Genomic DNA, 15,622 nt, shown 5'->3' with positions numbered 1-15,622 from the left:
CATGTGTAGGTGCCTTTCTTCTCTATGGTGGACAAAAATCGGTGCCCCGAGGGGCTGGGCTTTCTTCGCTGCATAACTAAGCACAGACCTGAGCTACCAGTTAAAATAAAACCACGAAATGTGTCAATGTGCGAGTAAACTTTAACTGTGGGTTCAACTTGTACCCAGGATATTTTTAAAGTGGATTTTTTTTTTCTTGCAGAAACCCTAGAGACCAGTAGCCAGGAGAGTAGTAACAAGTAGTGTAAACTCTGAGAGCTGTGAAGTGTGATGCTAAAGTTACTGATTGCCAGGCGACTGGAATGTATGGAGGGTGGGCGCTGCGAGTTGCAGGGGGGGAGGGGGTGTCTCAGGGAGCTGTTTTCGAGGAATGGGGGGGGGGATGAGGTAGGATCATGAATATAGCATGAAGCAAGCAGGAATTTGATTGGTGAGGAGGGAGGAGGGAGGTGGGGGTGTAAAGGAGAGAAGAGAAGGGGAGAGAGAGAGAGACTGCATTTAAAAAAGAAGAAGAAAAATGGAAGCCCAGAGACTGAAACATGTGGGGGAAATGAGATGGCAAAGGAAGGCATAAAATGTGAACAAGAAGGAGCACAAAGGATGTGCAAATTTGCAGATGGTATGAAATCAGGAGAGCCAATTGAGATCAAGAGGAACGACAGGACAATTATGTGACATTCATATGTTTAGTGGTCTCCTCCTAGGCCAGGAAGGGACCCCCTCAGCACGCGGGGTCTGAAGGGAACCTTAGCTCCTCACTGGAGCTCAATGAGAACTGTATTCTTACAAGAAGATGGCTTATACTCTAAGTCTCAGTTTTTCTTCCACAAAATGCAAATTAGAGGAACACACATCACTCACTCCTTCGTAGGGGTGCAACAAAGAGTAAATTATGACTTTTTATACCTAATGCCAATTACATGGCTTGTCACTACCTAAAACTCACCATGTCAAAGCCACCTCCTTGTTCCTTGTTACTTTACCCCTTAGTTTGCTTCTCCATTACGGCTGACTGCTAGAATTGTCTGTCCCAACTCTCATTCACGGTGATCATGAGAATAACAACTACTTTATTTTATTATTATTATTTTTAAAGTAGCCTCCATGCCCAGTCTGGAGCCCAGTGCGGGGCTTGAACTCACAACTCTGAGGTCAAGACCTGAGCTGAGATCAAGAGTTGGATGCCTAACTGACTGAGCCACCCAGGCGCCCCAGAATAATAACTCCTCTGGATCAAGTATGTATTTAATTGTGAGCATGTGCCCAAGCATTTATACTATGAAAGCATTTCTATCAAGACCATCTCCATTTACAGATGATTAGAAAAATGAGGCACAGAGAGGTTAAATAACTTCCCTGAGGTCACACAGCAAGGTAGGAGTGGAGCTGAAATCAGACCCCAAAATCAGGTCTGTGTGATTTCAAAGCCCCAGCACTTACCCACTACTTTCTGCCCTCTGCCCTGCGTAGTCCGGGTTCTTCATAACATCCCCCACTCAGCTGTACAAATGCATTGTCTCCTTCTGCACCTCAGGACTGGGCTTGGGTCCTCTCACTCTGAGCCAAGGGACCCTCTGGCCTCCCCTTAACAGGCTACTGACTCACCATCCACTTCTAAGCTGTGATGACTCACTATATACAATGGGGCCTTCTAGGCAAAAATTGCATAAGGGGTCAACTTAACCTTTAATGACTACACGGTTAACAGATTGCCCAACAATGGAGAAAGGCAGCCCAGGCCAGGAAGGCCTCCCTTCCTTAAAAATATAATAAAAGCAAACTAAAAACCCCCACAGAGTGTTGACGAGAACGATGCTGATGACAGCAGCTAACATTTATTAAGCTCCGCCATCTATGCAACGACCCCGTGAGGTATAAACTGCTATTGCTCCCGTTTTCTGGATGAAGGAGCTGAGACACAATGATTCAGTAAGGTGCCAAGCTCGCCCAGGCAGGAAGTGCTGGCTGAGATGGGGCCCCAGGCAGCCCTCCTCTCCAGAGGCCGCGCTCTCCACCGCTGCGCACTGGGTGGTAGTGAAGAGCCTGCAAGACCCTTCCAGTTCCTGGGGGACCATCTAAATGCTCAATGAGAGAGGAGAGAGGCAGTGCTAATGTCTTCACGGGACATCTCCAAAAGGGGCTAACAGAGAAGAAAGCCTATGCCAGGGCCCCCACACTGCTCTAGTTTTCTAATTCCCCCACAGTCCCATCTGGCACAGGGCCGGGACTCCCCAGCGTCCGGGGCAGAGCATGTTGGTGGGAACACCAGGTCGGACTATCTTGCCTCCGGCACCGATGGCTTCCACCTGCCAATTCCGAAGAGCCAAGAAAAGAAAATCCAAATAGGTAAGTAAGCAAAGTCCCTACATGAGTGTTTCTCTCTTTTATGAGGCTTAAAAATGCTAAGAATGGAGTCGGGTAGAAAATCCCCTGGATTCTTGGCTGCAAGATCTGGATTCTAGTGCCATTCTACCACTCATGGAGATGTGAACCCAGCTCTTCTGTCCGCGCTTGGCTTCATCAGTTATAAAATGAGCTGACGCCATCAGCCCCAGCACCGTCTCCAGCACTAAAACGCTATCATTCTGGTAAGTGTCCTTGGTCAAAGCCAAGGTAGCTGATGAGATGTGTGCTTGAGGGGATGCCTGGGTGGCTTAGTCGGTTAAGCGTCCGACTTTCGCTTAGGTCATGATCTCGCGGTTCGTGGGTTCGAGCCCCGCGTCGGGCTCTGTGCTGACTGCCAGCTCAGAGCCTGGAGCCTGTTTCAATCTGTGACTCCCTCTCTCTCTGACCCTCCCCTGCTCCCGCTCTCTCTCTCTCTCTCCTAGAAATAAATAAAACATTAAAAAAAAAGAGAGAGATGTGTGTTTGGGTACGTGTGTACATATGAGTGCCGGAGAGGGTCATGGCATAAAAGGATAGAGCAAGGAAGACTCTCTTTGGGCCGGTCTACCCAAATTATGGCACATCTCCCCCAAAACACCTGCCACCCAATCGCTATTTTTCACTGTATTTTGTTTCACTGCTAGCATTTCCAACAATTGCACATGCCCGTGTGATATTAACAATCTTTAAAAAAAAAAACAAAACAGTTCTAGAAGGAATAAGGAAAGTCAGCCACTCATATGTTAATATGAATTATTTCATTAGGCTACTTTCCTCCAAACACCTAATTTGTATCAAATGGCCAGTTAGCTTAGAGAGTGAAGTGGAAAGACTAGGGTAAGGCCCTGATTTGGGGCTTGTTCAGAGCAAGAGAAGATAAGGGGCCCCAGGAGATGGTGGCATTAACTATGAGAAGGTGAGGACACCAAAAAAAAAAAGGCAAATAGTTTCAAAATTGTATCTGGGGCAAGTCTGGAATTAAAGGAAGAAGGAGTGGGGTGCCTGGCTGGCTCAGTCAGTAGTGCCTGCAGCTCTTCATCTCAGGGTTGTGAGTTCGAGTTGAGTGTAGAGATGACTTAAAAATAAAATCTTTGGGGCACCTGGGTGGCTCAGTTGGCTAAGCATCAGACTTTGGCTCAGGTCATGATCTCACGGTTTGTGGGTTCGAGCCCTGCATTGGGCTCTGTGCTGACAGCTCAGAACCTGGAGCCTGTTCAGATTCTTTGTCTCTCCCTCTCTCTGCCCCTCCGCTGCTTGTGCTCTGTCTCTCTCTGTCTCTCAGTAATAAATAAAAAAGTTTAAAATTAAAAAAAAATAAAATGGCTTCATCTTCCTCACTCCCCTTTTCCTGCATCTGACACATGCTTACACCAGGTCCCTGCGGGGTCCCTATGGGGCTTATGTTCCATTTAAAACATGGTTTTTATGAGGGGAAAATGCTCAGCTTTCCAAACACCCAACTTACAAATTAATGTTAAAAAAAAAAACCCAGCCCATTCACAATGTGATATCTATCTACCTGTGTGTGTTTCACTGTGGGAAAAAATGTGGGAGTCAGACAAAAGAGGTTTCTCTCTCCTCCGCATTTCTGGAAGGCGAACTGTCTGACATAAGGGAGACAGTCAAGCAGCAAATCAAGAACCAAGTTTCACAATTTAGCAAGATAAAGCAGCAATGTAGAGGCAAGCAAGAGGAGAACTCACCTGATTTGAAAATAGCCACTTCTCCTAATAATAAATTAAATAAATTACATTACATAAAAATATAGCTATTTCCTCCAGGATTAAAAGACCAGGTGAAGTTACTGGGTTCTAGAATTAAAAGATAAGGAGTTTTGATGTGATGCCATGTGCTTATAAGCTAAGTGACCTTGGCCAAGCCTTTTAACCTTTCTGAGCCACAGTTTTATGATACATCGCATGGTATCATGAAGTAATGAGTTACTATGTCAATGGGCTTGATAAAGAGTGAAGCGCTATACGAATTTTAGCAAGTAATAGGTAAAAAGTTGTGACAATAAGACCCCTACTATGTGTCAGGGGTGCTCTTGACATGCAGCATCTCATTTAATTGTTACAACTCACCCTATAAAAAGAGTTACCACTACAGCAACACAATATAATATGGTTCTTGCGTACTGGGTCTCCAGAGCCAGATGGGGTGGTATTGAGTTACAGTGAGTCACGGTCACTCTGTGATTCTGGACAAATGACTCAACCTTTCTGAGTTTCAGGTTCTTCATTTGCAAAACGAGAATATCAACAGTACCTTCCTCAAGGGATTATTTTGAGGAAGAAATGAGATAATGAATGCATGTGACATAATTAGCACAGTGCCCAGCACATGGAAAGTAATCAGCAAACGTTAGATGTTATATTTGTTCTCGTTTCACCGATGTGGGGAGATCAAGTGCTTTGCTCAAGGTCGCACGGCTCATAAATATAAGGCGCCCAAATGTGGTCCTGTTGGACCCAAAGCCCCCGCTCTTTACTGTTCTTTTATATTGTCTAACTCATCATTGATTTTTCTGAACCACAGGTAATTGAAAGGACATATTAATGGCATCATCATTTGCTTTACCTTTATTAGCTTCCCAAGTCTGTAAACAGAAACACTCAAGGAAAATATTTTCCATACAGAAAAACTTAGAGAAATGATGTTATTATTTAAATACACTAGTTGAAAGGATCCCTCCAAGTAATCCCAGAGCAGAGTGCATGCATCTCAGAAAATTGTTGTGGCCGACTCATGTTTTAGAACTTAAAAATTATTCTTTTAAACTTCATCTTCTCTTCTCAGCTAAGCTTCAGGTCAAAAAAAAAGAGCATAAGTGGCTAAAAAGTATAGGATAGAAGAAAGAATGGGGTGCCTGGGTGGCTCAGTCAGTTAAGTTGAGTGTCCGACTTCGGCTCAGGTCATGATCTCAAGGTTTGTGAGTTCAAGCCCCACGTCAGGCTCCATGCTGACAGCTCAGAGCCTGGAGCCTGCTTCAGATTCTGTGTCTCCCTCTCTCTCTGCCCCTTCCCTGCTTATGTGCGCGTGCACTCTCTCTCTCTTTCTCTCTCTCTGCCCTTCCCCTGCTCATACTCTGTCTCTCTCAAAAATAAACACTTAAAAATTTTACTTAAAAAAGAAGAAAGACCAGAGCATGCAGGTCTGTAGTATGCTCCCGACCCCCAAACGTTAAGAGATGGGTAGAAATTTGAGAAGATCCATTTTAGAGGCAAAAAATATTTAAGGGAGCACAAGTTAAGTTTAAAAATATACACTAATGAGAGATTCACACTATTGAGCTCCAGTGAGAAGTGGCAGGTGGAAACAGATCGTCATGTAGTGAGGAGCGGAAATCCCCTCTCCTCTGGAATGAATGAATATGGCTTCTCCCTTCTTTTTCAACTCCAATAAATCAGAAGAACGGGCTCAACGTGAGGAGGCTGACAGGATAGCCATTCTGGAAGCAGCCAACAGATTCAATGCCCCCAAGGTCTTCACACACCATTTTTTAAGCTCGAGTTATTTCATCTTTTTTTTCCCCCCAGGCAACTTTCTGAAAAAGCTCTAATTGTTGCAAAGGACCTATGAATGCTCTTAGAGGACCCTACGTAAATGATAAGGGAGATAAAGGATGGCCAGAGATTTGCTTGGGTTCATATGTTTTTGATTCATATTTTATAAGTGTCATTTAGGTGGGATAACTAACGATAACTTGGAGTTCTGTGCATTTCGTGGGGAGACGCGGCACCTATATAGGTGCGCGCGCACACCGTCCTCTGGGGAGAGAGAGGGGCCCAGATCTGCATTAAGTACCCCAACTATGCAGGTTGTAGAGTCTGTTAGGAACTGGCATTTCAGTGGGACAGAGAAGCCGCTTTGTCCTGTCTCCCTCACCTCTAAGCTAGATGTTGGAAGGGAGCTTGGAAGGCCTGAGGAATCGATGTGAGCCGAGGCAAGGAAGGCACAAACTGGAACACGGTGCATTTGCCGAGGACTTTATCCGTGATGCCCCTTCCCTGAGATGCTTCTGTACGAAGCTTGCGGCTCATCAGCACAGAAAGAGGCGGCAGAGGTACCGGTGGGAGCCAAGGGTTTTGGTAAACAATGAGCCAACTTCTCCCCCAAGGGAGCAGATCAGAGGAGATGTAATAACGTAGCCAGAGAGCGTCTCTCCAACAGTTAGGGAGACAGCCAGGAAAGGGCTGCCTCCCCTGATTGACCTTGGAGGCTCGGCTTCCCTGGCCGTGGTTAATGACGGAGGGATTCAGGTGTGATCTGAGACCCTGAGCTGCTCCCGAGCCCCCTTAGAAGTCAGCTCAGGCAGCCGCCGCCTGGGCCACCAGTCACGGCCACGGAATCCTCTGCTTCAAGTGGCTGGGAGCTCACAGGGCGCTGACTGAGAGGGGCACTTACACAAGGATTTCTCACTAGCCGGTTCCAGAGTCAGAGCTGTTCCGCCCTGCAGGGCTGGAGGGGGATAATTGCTCTGAACTAGGATCGTGGCATCCCTAGCTCCTCTGGGCCCGAGGTTGTTGGACCTCCGAAAACCTGGAATGGAAATAATTCAACTATGTGAGCTAAAGACAATTTAATTTAAAAAATACTGAAGCCAGGAAAAGGAAATGTGTCTTTAATGCCACCTGTCTTTTGCCTAGCAATGGAATGAGTACCTGTCGTACAGATGAAAGATGAGGTAAAGACCGAATAGAAGGTGGTGTTTTCCGTTCGATTCAATAAGCATTTGCGATTACCTGTTGTGTGCAAAACACTGTGCTTGGCCTGGTGCCACCAAAATGAGTAAGACCGTCTCCGTTCTAAAGGAGCATGCCGTCTAGATAGCGGAAAAAGAGAGATGCTTCCAAGTAAAAACACCAGCCATCGCGAGATCCATGAAGCCAGCAGGTGTCACGGGCATTTTTTTTTAAGTAGGCCTAATGTTGGACTAGAACTCACAACCCTGAGATCAAGTAGTGTGCTCTATTGACAGAGCCAGCCAGGAACGCAGATATTGGATGCATTTTGAGGTATCTGCCCCAATTACTGCCTCCACTCGTGGAGTGTAACCCCCAGGCTACCTGCTCAGAGAGGCGGAAGCACGTCTGTTTATACCACGCAGCTCGTTCCCCTGGCCACGAATAGTCTCTCTCCAAGAAATTTAATTAGGACTTAACAGAAGCTAGTTGACCTCTCTTAACTCTTGAGATGAGAGAACTTCTGAGGAAAAAAACGAGAAAGTAATGAAATCAACCTACTCAGAGAGGTAGAGATGAGAATCCCTGTGGCTTGACAGAGAGGAGACACACACACACACACACACACACAGAATATCTTTGGTTGTCTGCTTTCCAAACAATGACTAGCTCTGAGGGAGGCTTCCTGAATTTAGGTCCCTTAGGATGTTCCTGATGCTGAGGCACCTGGGTGTCTCAGTCGGTTAAACATGCGACTTCGGTTCAGGTCATGATCTCGAAACTTGCGAGTTCGAGTCCCACATCAGGCTCTGTGCTGACAGCTCAGATTCTGTGTCTCCCTCTCTCTCTGCCCATCCCCTGCTCTTTCTCTGTCTCTCTGTCTTTCAAAACTAAATAAATGTTAAAAAAAAAAAAGTTTAAAATGTTCCTGATACTAAATAACCCCTCTCCAGCTCTCCGCCCAGACTAGTTCTAACAGGTGTCTCTTTCTTGCCCCCAGTAGAGAGAACAAAGCTCAGTAATTCAGTTCAACCCTTCTTAGATGCCAAGCAGCATACTTGTTCTGGACGCACGTTAAATAAATTGAACTCACAAGGAGTTTGAGGCCGAGTAGGGATTCTGGGAGGTGAAAAGCACGCACACAGTACTGTGAAAGTAGTTAAGTGAATCTGGGGGAGGGAACAACTATTTCTTCAGAGGAATTTTGGGAAATTTTCACAGAGGATGCAGTGTGTGATCTAAACCTTGAGTAGGATTTGAAGAGATATGGTTGGGCTCATGCATTTCAAGCAGAGGAAAAGGTACTTCCTACAGAGACGGTAGGAAGGTCATATTAAGGTATGACTTCTCCACTTTGTGGCCTCTCTGGTTTTCAACCACATTCCAGAATGGCAAGCTAGTGTGCTCCCTGGGACCCAGGGGCCATATTCGACCTGTTGCATTTTTGTATGGTATAGCCTGCAATCTAAGAATGGTCTTTATGGGGTGCCTGGGTGGCTCAGTCAGTTAAGCTTCCGACTTCAACTCAGGTCATGATCTCACAGTTTGTGGGTTTGAGCCCCCGTCAAGCTCTGCGCTGACAGCTAGCTCAGAGCCTGGAGCCTGCATCAGATTCTGTATCTCCCTCTCTCTCTGACCCCCCACCCCCGCTCATGCTGTCTCTCTCTCTCTCTCTCTCAGAAATAAATAAAACATTAAAAAAAATTTTAAAAAAGAATGGTCTTTACATTTCAAAATAATGGCTGGAAATTTTTCTTAAAGAAGACTATTTCATGACGTGAAAATTATAAGAAGTTCATATTGGTGTCCATAAATAAAGTTTTATTGGAACACAATCACCCTTATTCCTTCACGTAGTATCTACAGTTGCTTTCATACTATCACCATGGAGATAAGTAGTTGCAACAGAAACCATATGGTCTGCAAAGTCCAAACTCATTCTTTCTGGCCCTTTGCAGAAAAAGGTTGCTCACCTACACCCTATAACTCAGCCTCCAGAGGTTTCCTTTGAACATGTGCGATATGAAGATGTCACCTTCAGAGAGGGTATATCAGTTATCCATAACCAATGGGTGTCCATAACAAATAGTGTTACCCATATGTACTCTGTAGGACTGTTTTGAGAATCATCTAGAGTATTTGTTGTGTGAACAAAGATGTGAAATAGTAGACATATTTTGGACCCCATATTATATACAGATGAGATAGAGATAGAAACAAAACCTGAAAAAATATGCAAAGAGCTATCAATATTGGTTACTTCTGAGATGTGAAATAGGGGGAACTTTATTCACAAAACAGCAATAATGATGATAATATCAGTAACTGCCTTATACTGACTGCTTCCTGTGTGCCAAGCATGGTACTCAGTGCTCTCTGTGTATATCATCATATTCAAATTTCCTAAGAACTGTGTGATATACAAACTATTATTGCCCTCACTTAACAAATCAGGAAACTGAGGCACAGAAGAGCTAAGCATGTACAAGGTCACACAGTTAACACCAGTAGAGCACTAATAGAAACACAGGCATTGTGGTTTTTTTTTATGTTTTATTTATTTCTGAGAGAGAGAGAGAGAGACAGCGTGAGCAGGGAAGGGTCAGAGAGAGGAAGACACAGAATCTGAAACAGGCTCCAGGCTCCCACGGGGCGAAGTTCTTCTCAGAACTTTGTAATACTTCCCATCTATTACTTTTGCAATTAGGAAAAACATATGCTGTAAAAATAAATAAATACATAAGTACATAGCATGGTAGGGTGGCTGGACACACAGTGATGATGATGATGGTGATGATGGTAAGGAGGAGGATGTTGGAAGAAGATGATGGCAACCCTACATTTATTGACCCCTGCCTACAATGTACCAGGCACTTGGCATACTAATTTACTTGAGGAGGCATTTGATAACTTGTTCTTGTTGCTGTTATCACTCGTCTCACCATCAGGTGTTTCTGAGAGATGGGCTGGGGCTGTGTGGATCCGTAATGGAGCATGGCATCCCACGTCTGCATGCCAAGGGCTAAGAAAAGCTGTCTTAATATTTCTCCCACTTCCTTGACATTTTAGGTGGTCAGAGAATGAATGGGTGTAGAGGGGTGGACTAGCTGGCTTGTGGGGTCAGATCGGGGCGGGTTCCAAATCTGGTTGCAGCACTTGCTTGGCACGGTGACCCTGCTCTAGACCTTACGTCGTCACAGTTGGACGTATTTGGCCTGGTGTTCCAGCACCGCCTTCTGGAGCAGGACAACAGGTGTTCGAGGCCGCTGGAAGGCCTCACTGGCCCATTGGCAGGCCTCCTACGCCTGAGAGCTCTCCAGGAAAGATTCATTTCTTTGGGTTAAAGGTTAGCCAACGAGAGCTAGGGTTGCCTGGCTGGCTCAGTCAGTGGAGGATGCGACATTTGATCTCAGGGATTGTGAGTTCAAGACCCACCTCCACTGGAGATTAATTTAAAATCAAAAAAAAAAAAAAGGCTTGGCCAAAGAGAGGTGACTGGTGAGGCTACTGACTCTGTGCCAGTTTAATTTCATGGAACCATAAGTTGTTAGAGTGAGGAGTCACCTAGAGGCCAAAGCCTCACTGTCCCTGCATCGAAACCCTTTTTCTTTTTCCATCTGCAGGGAGAGAGGAGTCCCCCTCCTGTCTATGCCAACCTTTCTCGTACCCTCTATCCCCCTCCCCCTTCAATCTTCTCCCTCTGTCTATACCGGCTCTTCCCACACCATCGCCCTGCCCCTCTGCTGGCTTCTTTCAGTCAGTATTTAAATAAGCTCCAGTTCCCCTCGTTGTTAATAAAATAAAATAAAATAAAATAAAATAAAATAAAATAAAATAATAAAAATACAGGCCTCCTGGTCCTCATACACTCTATGGCTAGGGCCTGGTCTCACTTTTCTCCTTCTCAGCCCAGCTGCCTATAAGAATTGCCGATAGACGTGAGGGGCAGACACTAGTACCCTGGGGTTTCAGGATGGTCCTATGGTTTGGGGAGCCGGTTCAGCCTGAGGAGGAGGAGTGAATGGCACAGAAATCGGTGGAGAAGAACATGGTAGGCTCCTGTAGACAAACTGCCTATTTCATAATTTTACCAAAAGTCCGTACTGACCCTTCACACCAATTACTAGATTATATTGGGTACCTGTTCAGAATCTGCCAGTTGGGTACTGTGGGAGGTGGGGGGAGGAGACCATCAAGTACCTACCACTGCCCTTGAACTGTTCACTTTCATCTGGGAGGCAGGATACACACATTCAATACAGGGCAGTGCGTGATTAAGGCTACGGGAATGATAGAGATTAGGGGCCCTGGAGCCACAGCGTCAGCGTCACTTAGAAATGTGTTAGCAACGTCAATTCTCAGGCCCCAACACAGGCCTGTTGAATCTGGAACTGGGAGTCCCAGCAGTCTGTGTCTTAAAAAGCCCCCCACCCCCACCCCCTGCCAGTGATCCTGATGTGGGCTAGAGTCTGAAAGCACAGGTGTAGGCAACGGGTCTCTGGGGCTGGAGCCTCAGGTCAGGCATTCAGCATTTAAGTTTGATTCTGATCAGTGAGAGAGGGTGGAGGGTAGGGGGCTATCCAGGTGAGTGGATGTCCGGGGGTAGGCATGCATAAACCATAGAAGGAGAGGAGGAGACAGAGGACAGGCGGGAAGGGTAGGGACCAGAAGCAGTAGCTTGCACGGAGGGAAGTGGTTGCAGAGGCTGAGGGCGGGGCCGGGGAGCCGTGAATACCAGACTCCCGTGGGGAAACAGAAACCTCTTCTGGTCTCTCTCGAGAGGGCTCCACCTGCCACATTTCTTTCCTTTCTCTCCTTTACCTACTCAGGCATTCTCTCCCAGCCTCTCATCTCCAGACACCTCTCTCCTTTGATCTTTGCTGCTCTGATCCAGGAAGGTGTCTCTCTCCCTGCCTCCCCTATCAGTCCTTCCTCCTCCTCCCAATCCACCCCCTCACTCCTGCTGCAAATGAGAAACTGTAAACCACTCCTTTGAAAAGCCATTCCTAGAGAGGCTACACGATTTGAACAAGCTCCTATTCAAAGCATCAGGGGAGCCACACCTGCCTCTTAGATTCTGACAGTGTGTACCCGGGACTCATTCAGCGTGGATCAGAGGATGGGTGTCGGAGCCGGCTGTACGAGGAGCCTCAACAGCAGAGTTACACGGGGGCCTGCGGAAGGCTGTGTGGTGCTGCTCGAAGCAGCTCTCTGTGGGAAGTCCCTCCAAAGCCCAGAGGAATGCTTTAAGGCTTGCAGCCTGGCTTCCCGGTGGGATCTCAAGATAGAGCTGTTGGGCTCTGATGTTTAGGTGTCATATTCCCGGAGAGGCAAGGAGATGCTGTGGGATGTGCATGGGTGGTGAGGACACAAGGGGTGTTCCTTCTCTTAAAGGTTTTTGATGTGAGACAGAGGTTTTAAGCTGGCAAGATGGCTTTTTCTGCCTAACTTCCCTCAGTTGCCTTTTCTGTAAAATGGAAATCACAAGACCAACTGACAGTCCCCGAGAAGATCAAATGAGAGGGGAAAGCCCATTACAAATTATAGGTGATACTTGAACAACGTGGGGTAGGGGTGCCTCTGCACAGTCATAAATCCAAAGTGTAAGTTTTGACTCCCCCAGAAGTTACTGTTGGCCGGAAGCCTTACCAACAATATAGACAGGTGATTAGCACATAGTCTGTACGTTACATACATTATACACTGTATTCTTACAATAAAGTAAGCTAGAGAAAAGAAAATGTTATGTAAAAAATCATAAGGGAGAGAAAATACATTTAGAGTTCTGTGCTGTCCTCATCACAAAAAAATAAAAACCCGCATGTAAGTGGACCCGTGCGGCTCACAGGCGCGTTGCTCAGAAGTAACTACATCTGGCCCCGTGACCCTGGTGGGCTCTTAATCGGTCTCCCCATTTCCTCTGTCCTCTCTTCACTCCCCTAGACCCTGTCCAATGCTGTGAACTGGTTTTCCCAAAGTAGGATTCTTACAAGGCAGCAGGGTACTGTCTCAAGATACTAGTTAATATTTCCTGCTCCATTTCATCTCCCAACATTCCTTTTCATCGTTTACCTCTCAGTCACCAACGGTAGCAGGAATGAGAAGGACGAAGACAGGAGCTGGGAGTCCTCTGGCCTTTCCCCAGGAGAGACGGGGAAGAGCCCTCGCAGTCGTGATGTCGCACATGCACGTGGCTCGGAGCGGGCCTGTGGACCTCGGATCGAGAGGTCTCAGGGGCGCCCCATGCAAGGTGACCGCCAAGAGCCAGCTCCTCCCCTAGTGCTTGCTAAGCCCCACAGACTTGGTCTCCACCCAGGGAGGTGCTGGCCCGTCCTTCCTGATGTGTTATTTTCACCACAGAGTGCAACGGAGGCTAGAAATAAGTTCTGGTTTAGTTCTTGGGTATTTTCATTTGAGTCTTGACATTTAAAAAGCTGTTACCGACCACGTTGCTTCCCTCATCAAAGGGCCTCAGTGACTCCTTACTGCCTTCAAACTCAAATCCATGTGTTATCCTGTCACTGGGCTCTCTACGGTCCCAGCAGCTCTGCCGGTCCAGCCAATCTCTCAGATTGCCTGTGTCTTTGTCCAGCCGGCCAGGCTCCCGGCTTCCTACCGGGCCCATCCCCCACCCACTGGGGTCTCGGCTGGATGTCCCACAGCTGCCTCCCCTCTCACCTCCATCCCTGCCTCCCCTACTTCCTATAGTTCCTCCCCCTGCAGACGGCGCCACAAGAAACATAATTGTAGGGGCAGAAACCTGGGGGTCACTCTAGTCCTTCCCCACTTTTCTCCCCACGTCGAATCACTCACAATGCCCAGGAGAGCCTACATTTTAAATCATATTGGACTCTGTTTCTTTCTCTGCACCCCTACCCCACTGCTTTAGTTCTGGCCTTATCTTTTATTCTGACTACAGCTCTGCCTCTTCCCTTCCTGTCCCTTCCATGCTGCAGTCAGAGAGGTAGCAGCGTGTAGGGCTGAGACGGAAAAGCCTCTTCTGCTCACTCCTTGAGTGAACTTGGGCAAGTTTGTGCATCTCTCTGGAGATGATAAAGGTTATCGTGGGGCTGAGGTTTGTAAACCACAGTTGGCCCCACCTGTGATAATAGAAGCCACTGTTGTCGTTATCTTTCAAAACTACAAACGTGGTAGGTCCTTTCCCCGGAAAACTTCTATTGATTGTCCTGTCCTCGGAACAAAGCCCACATTCCACAGAATGGCCTCTAGTGCCCTTATGGCCTGATCTCTACCTGTCTAACGACCTGGTTCCCCATCACTCTTCCTCTGCCTTTATCCACTGGCTTATCCAATGGGCCTCCTAAAGAGCCTTTGCACATGCTGTCCCTTGTTTCTGCAGTCTTCGCTCTCTTGTCACCTGCTGAGCCCCCGCCGCCTTATAGCCTTCTGCATGCTACTTTATACACCCCTCGATGGCTACACTTACCACCCTGTAGTATACTTTTTAAAAAATATCTGGCTTCCCCGTTAAGACTACAAACTCAGGGAAGGAATGATTTCTTATTCCTCTTGAAGATATATAACAGATATTTCCCAAAATAGAGTCCGTTCAATGAATTGATGAGTCAACAAAATACAAGCCATGTTCATCTCCACTTCTGCGAGTTTCCTCCTTGGCATGCCATCTCTGCCCCTATACATTTACATTATACCAAGCCTTCAAATCAAAGAAAATTCCACCATCCTCAGAAAGCCACAGGAGACTACTCAGATTCATGTGATAAGGCTCACACCGAGCAACTCCCTAAAACATGACTGTGTTCTACCCCATATTGGAGCTGTTCTCATACGGACCGCCAATGGTGGGTTTTTTTTAATTTTTTTTCGGAAATGTATCTTATTTTGAGATGGGGGAGGGACAGAGAGAGAAGGAGAGAGAGAATCCCAAACAGGCTCCGCGCTGTCAGCGCAAAGCCGGACGCAGGGTTTGAACTCACAAACAGTGAGATCATGACCTGAGCCACCCAGGCACGGCCCCAGACTGCCTCCAGTTTTAAAGTACAGGTTTCTTGAGGGCAGGCATGTAGCTTTCTGAACTCCCTGGCCTTTATGACCTTCAGCATAGTAGCTGCTTCGTAAATGTCTATTAAAGAAGGAGTCAGTGAGTGAGTGTTTGCAAGAATGAACAAATGAATCAATGTCTCCCTTGTCTTAAAGTATTGTAGCAGTTACCTGTTTTGCCCACTTAAGGCCGTATTCATATACGATCTTAGTTTGTCTACTGTATTCTCTCTTCAAGAGATTGGAAGCCCAAGAGCAAAGGCTGCCTTGTACTGCTTTTCTATTTCTCACAACCCTGATCACAGTGCTGAAAAAAAAAAAATAGTACAAATTTCGTAAATACTTCTTGAGGAATTGAACCAGCCTCCCTGACTAGTAATGGAAGCAACAAACTGTACAGAAGAAGAAATTGGTCTGGTGAATTACAATAAGTTCTACTCGGTGTCTGGGCTTCTTCTCATCACTGTTTTTCTCCTGTTCTGCTCTTGTTCAAGTCTGTTTCTCTAGCCTGCGGCTAAACATTACAACCG

General features: G+C 46.6%; 1 protein-coding gene across 1 annotated transcript in view; it reads right to left on the bottom strand.

Moving 5' to 3' along the window:
• LOC144222762 (uncharacterized) overlaps positions 1-1,494 on the bottom strand; it is a 78,249-nt gene extending 76,755 nt beyond the window's left edge. Inside the window, exon 1 of the mRNA XM_077753412.1 lies at positions 1,441-1,494. The gene's annotated coding sequence lies outside the window, so the exon portion shown is untranslated. The remainder of the gene's footprint in view (positions 1-1,440) is intronic.
• Positions 1,495-15,622: the final 14,128 nt, after the last annotated feature.

Source organism: Crocuta crocuta, unplaced genomic scaffold, assembly GCF_008692635.1.
Source record: "Crocuta crocuta isolate KB4526 unplaced genomic scaffold, BGI_CrCroc_1.0 scaffold620, whole genome shotgun sequence".
Taxonomy (NCBI): Eukaryota; Metazoa; Chordata; class Mammalia; order Carnivora; family Hyaenidae; genus Crocuta; species Crocuta crocuta.
This window is presented reverse-complemented; position numbering and strand designations above follow the sequence as displayed.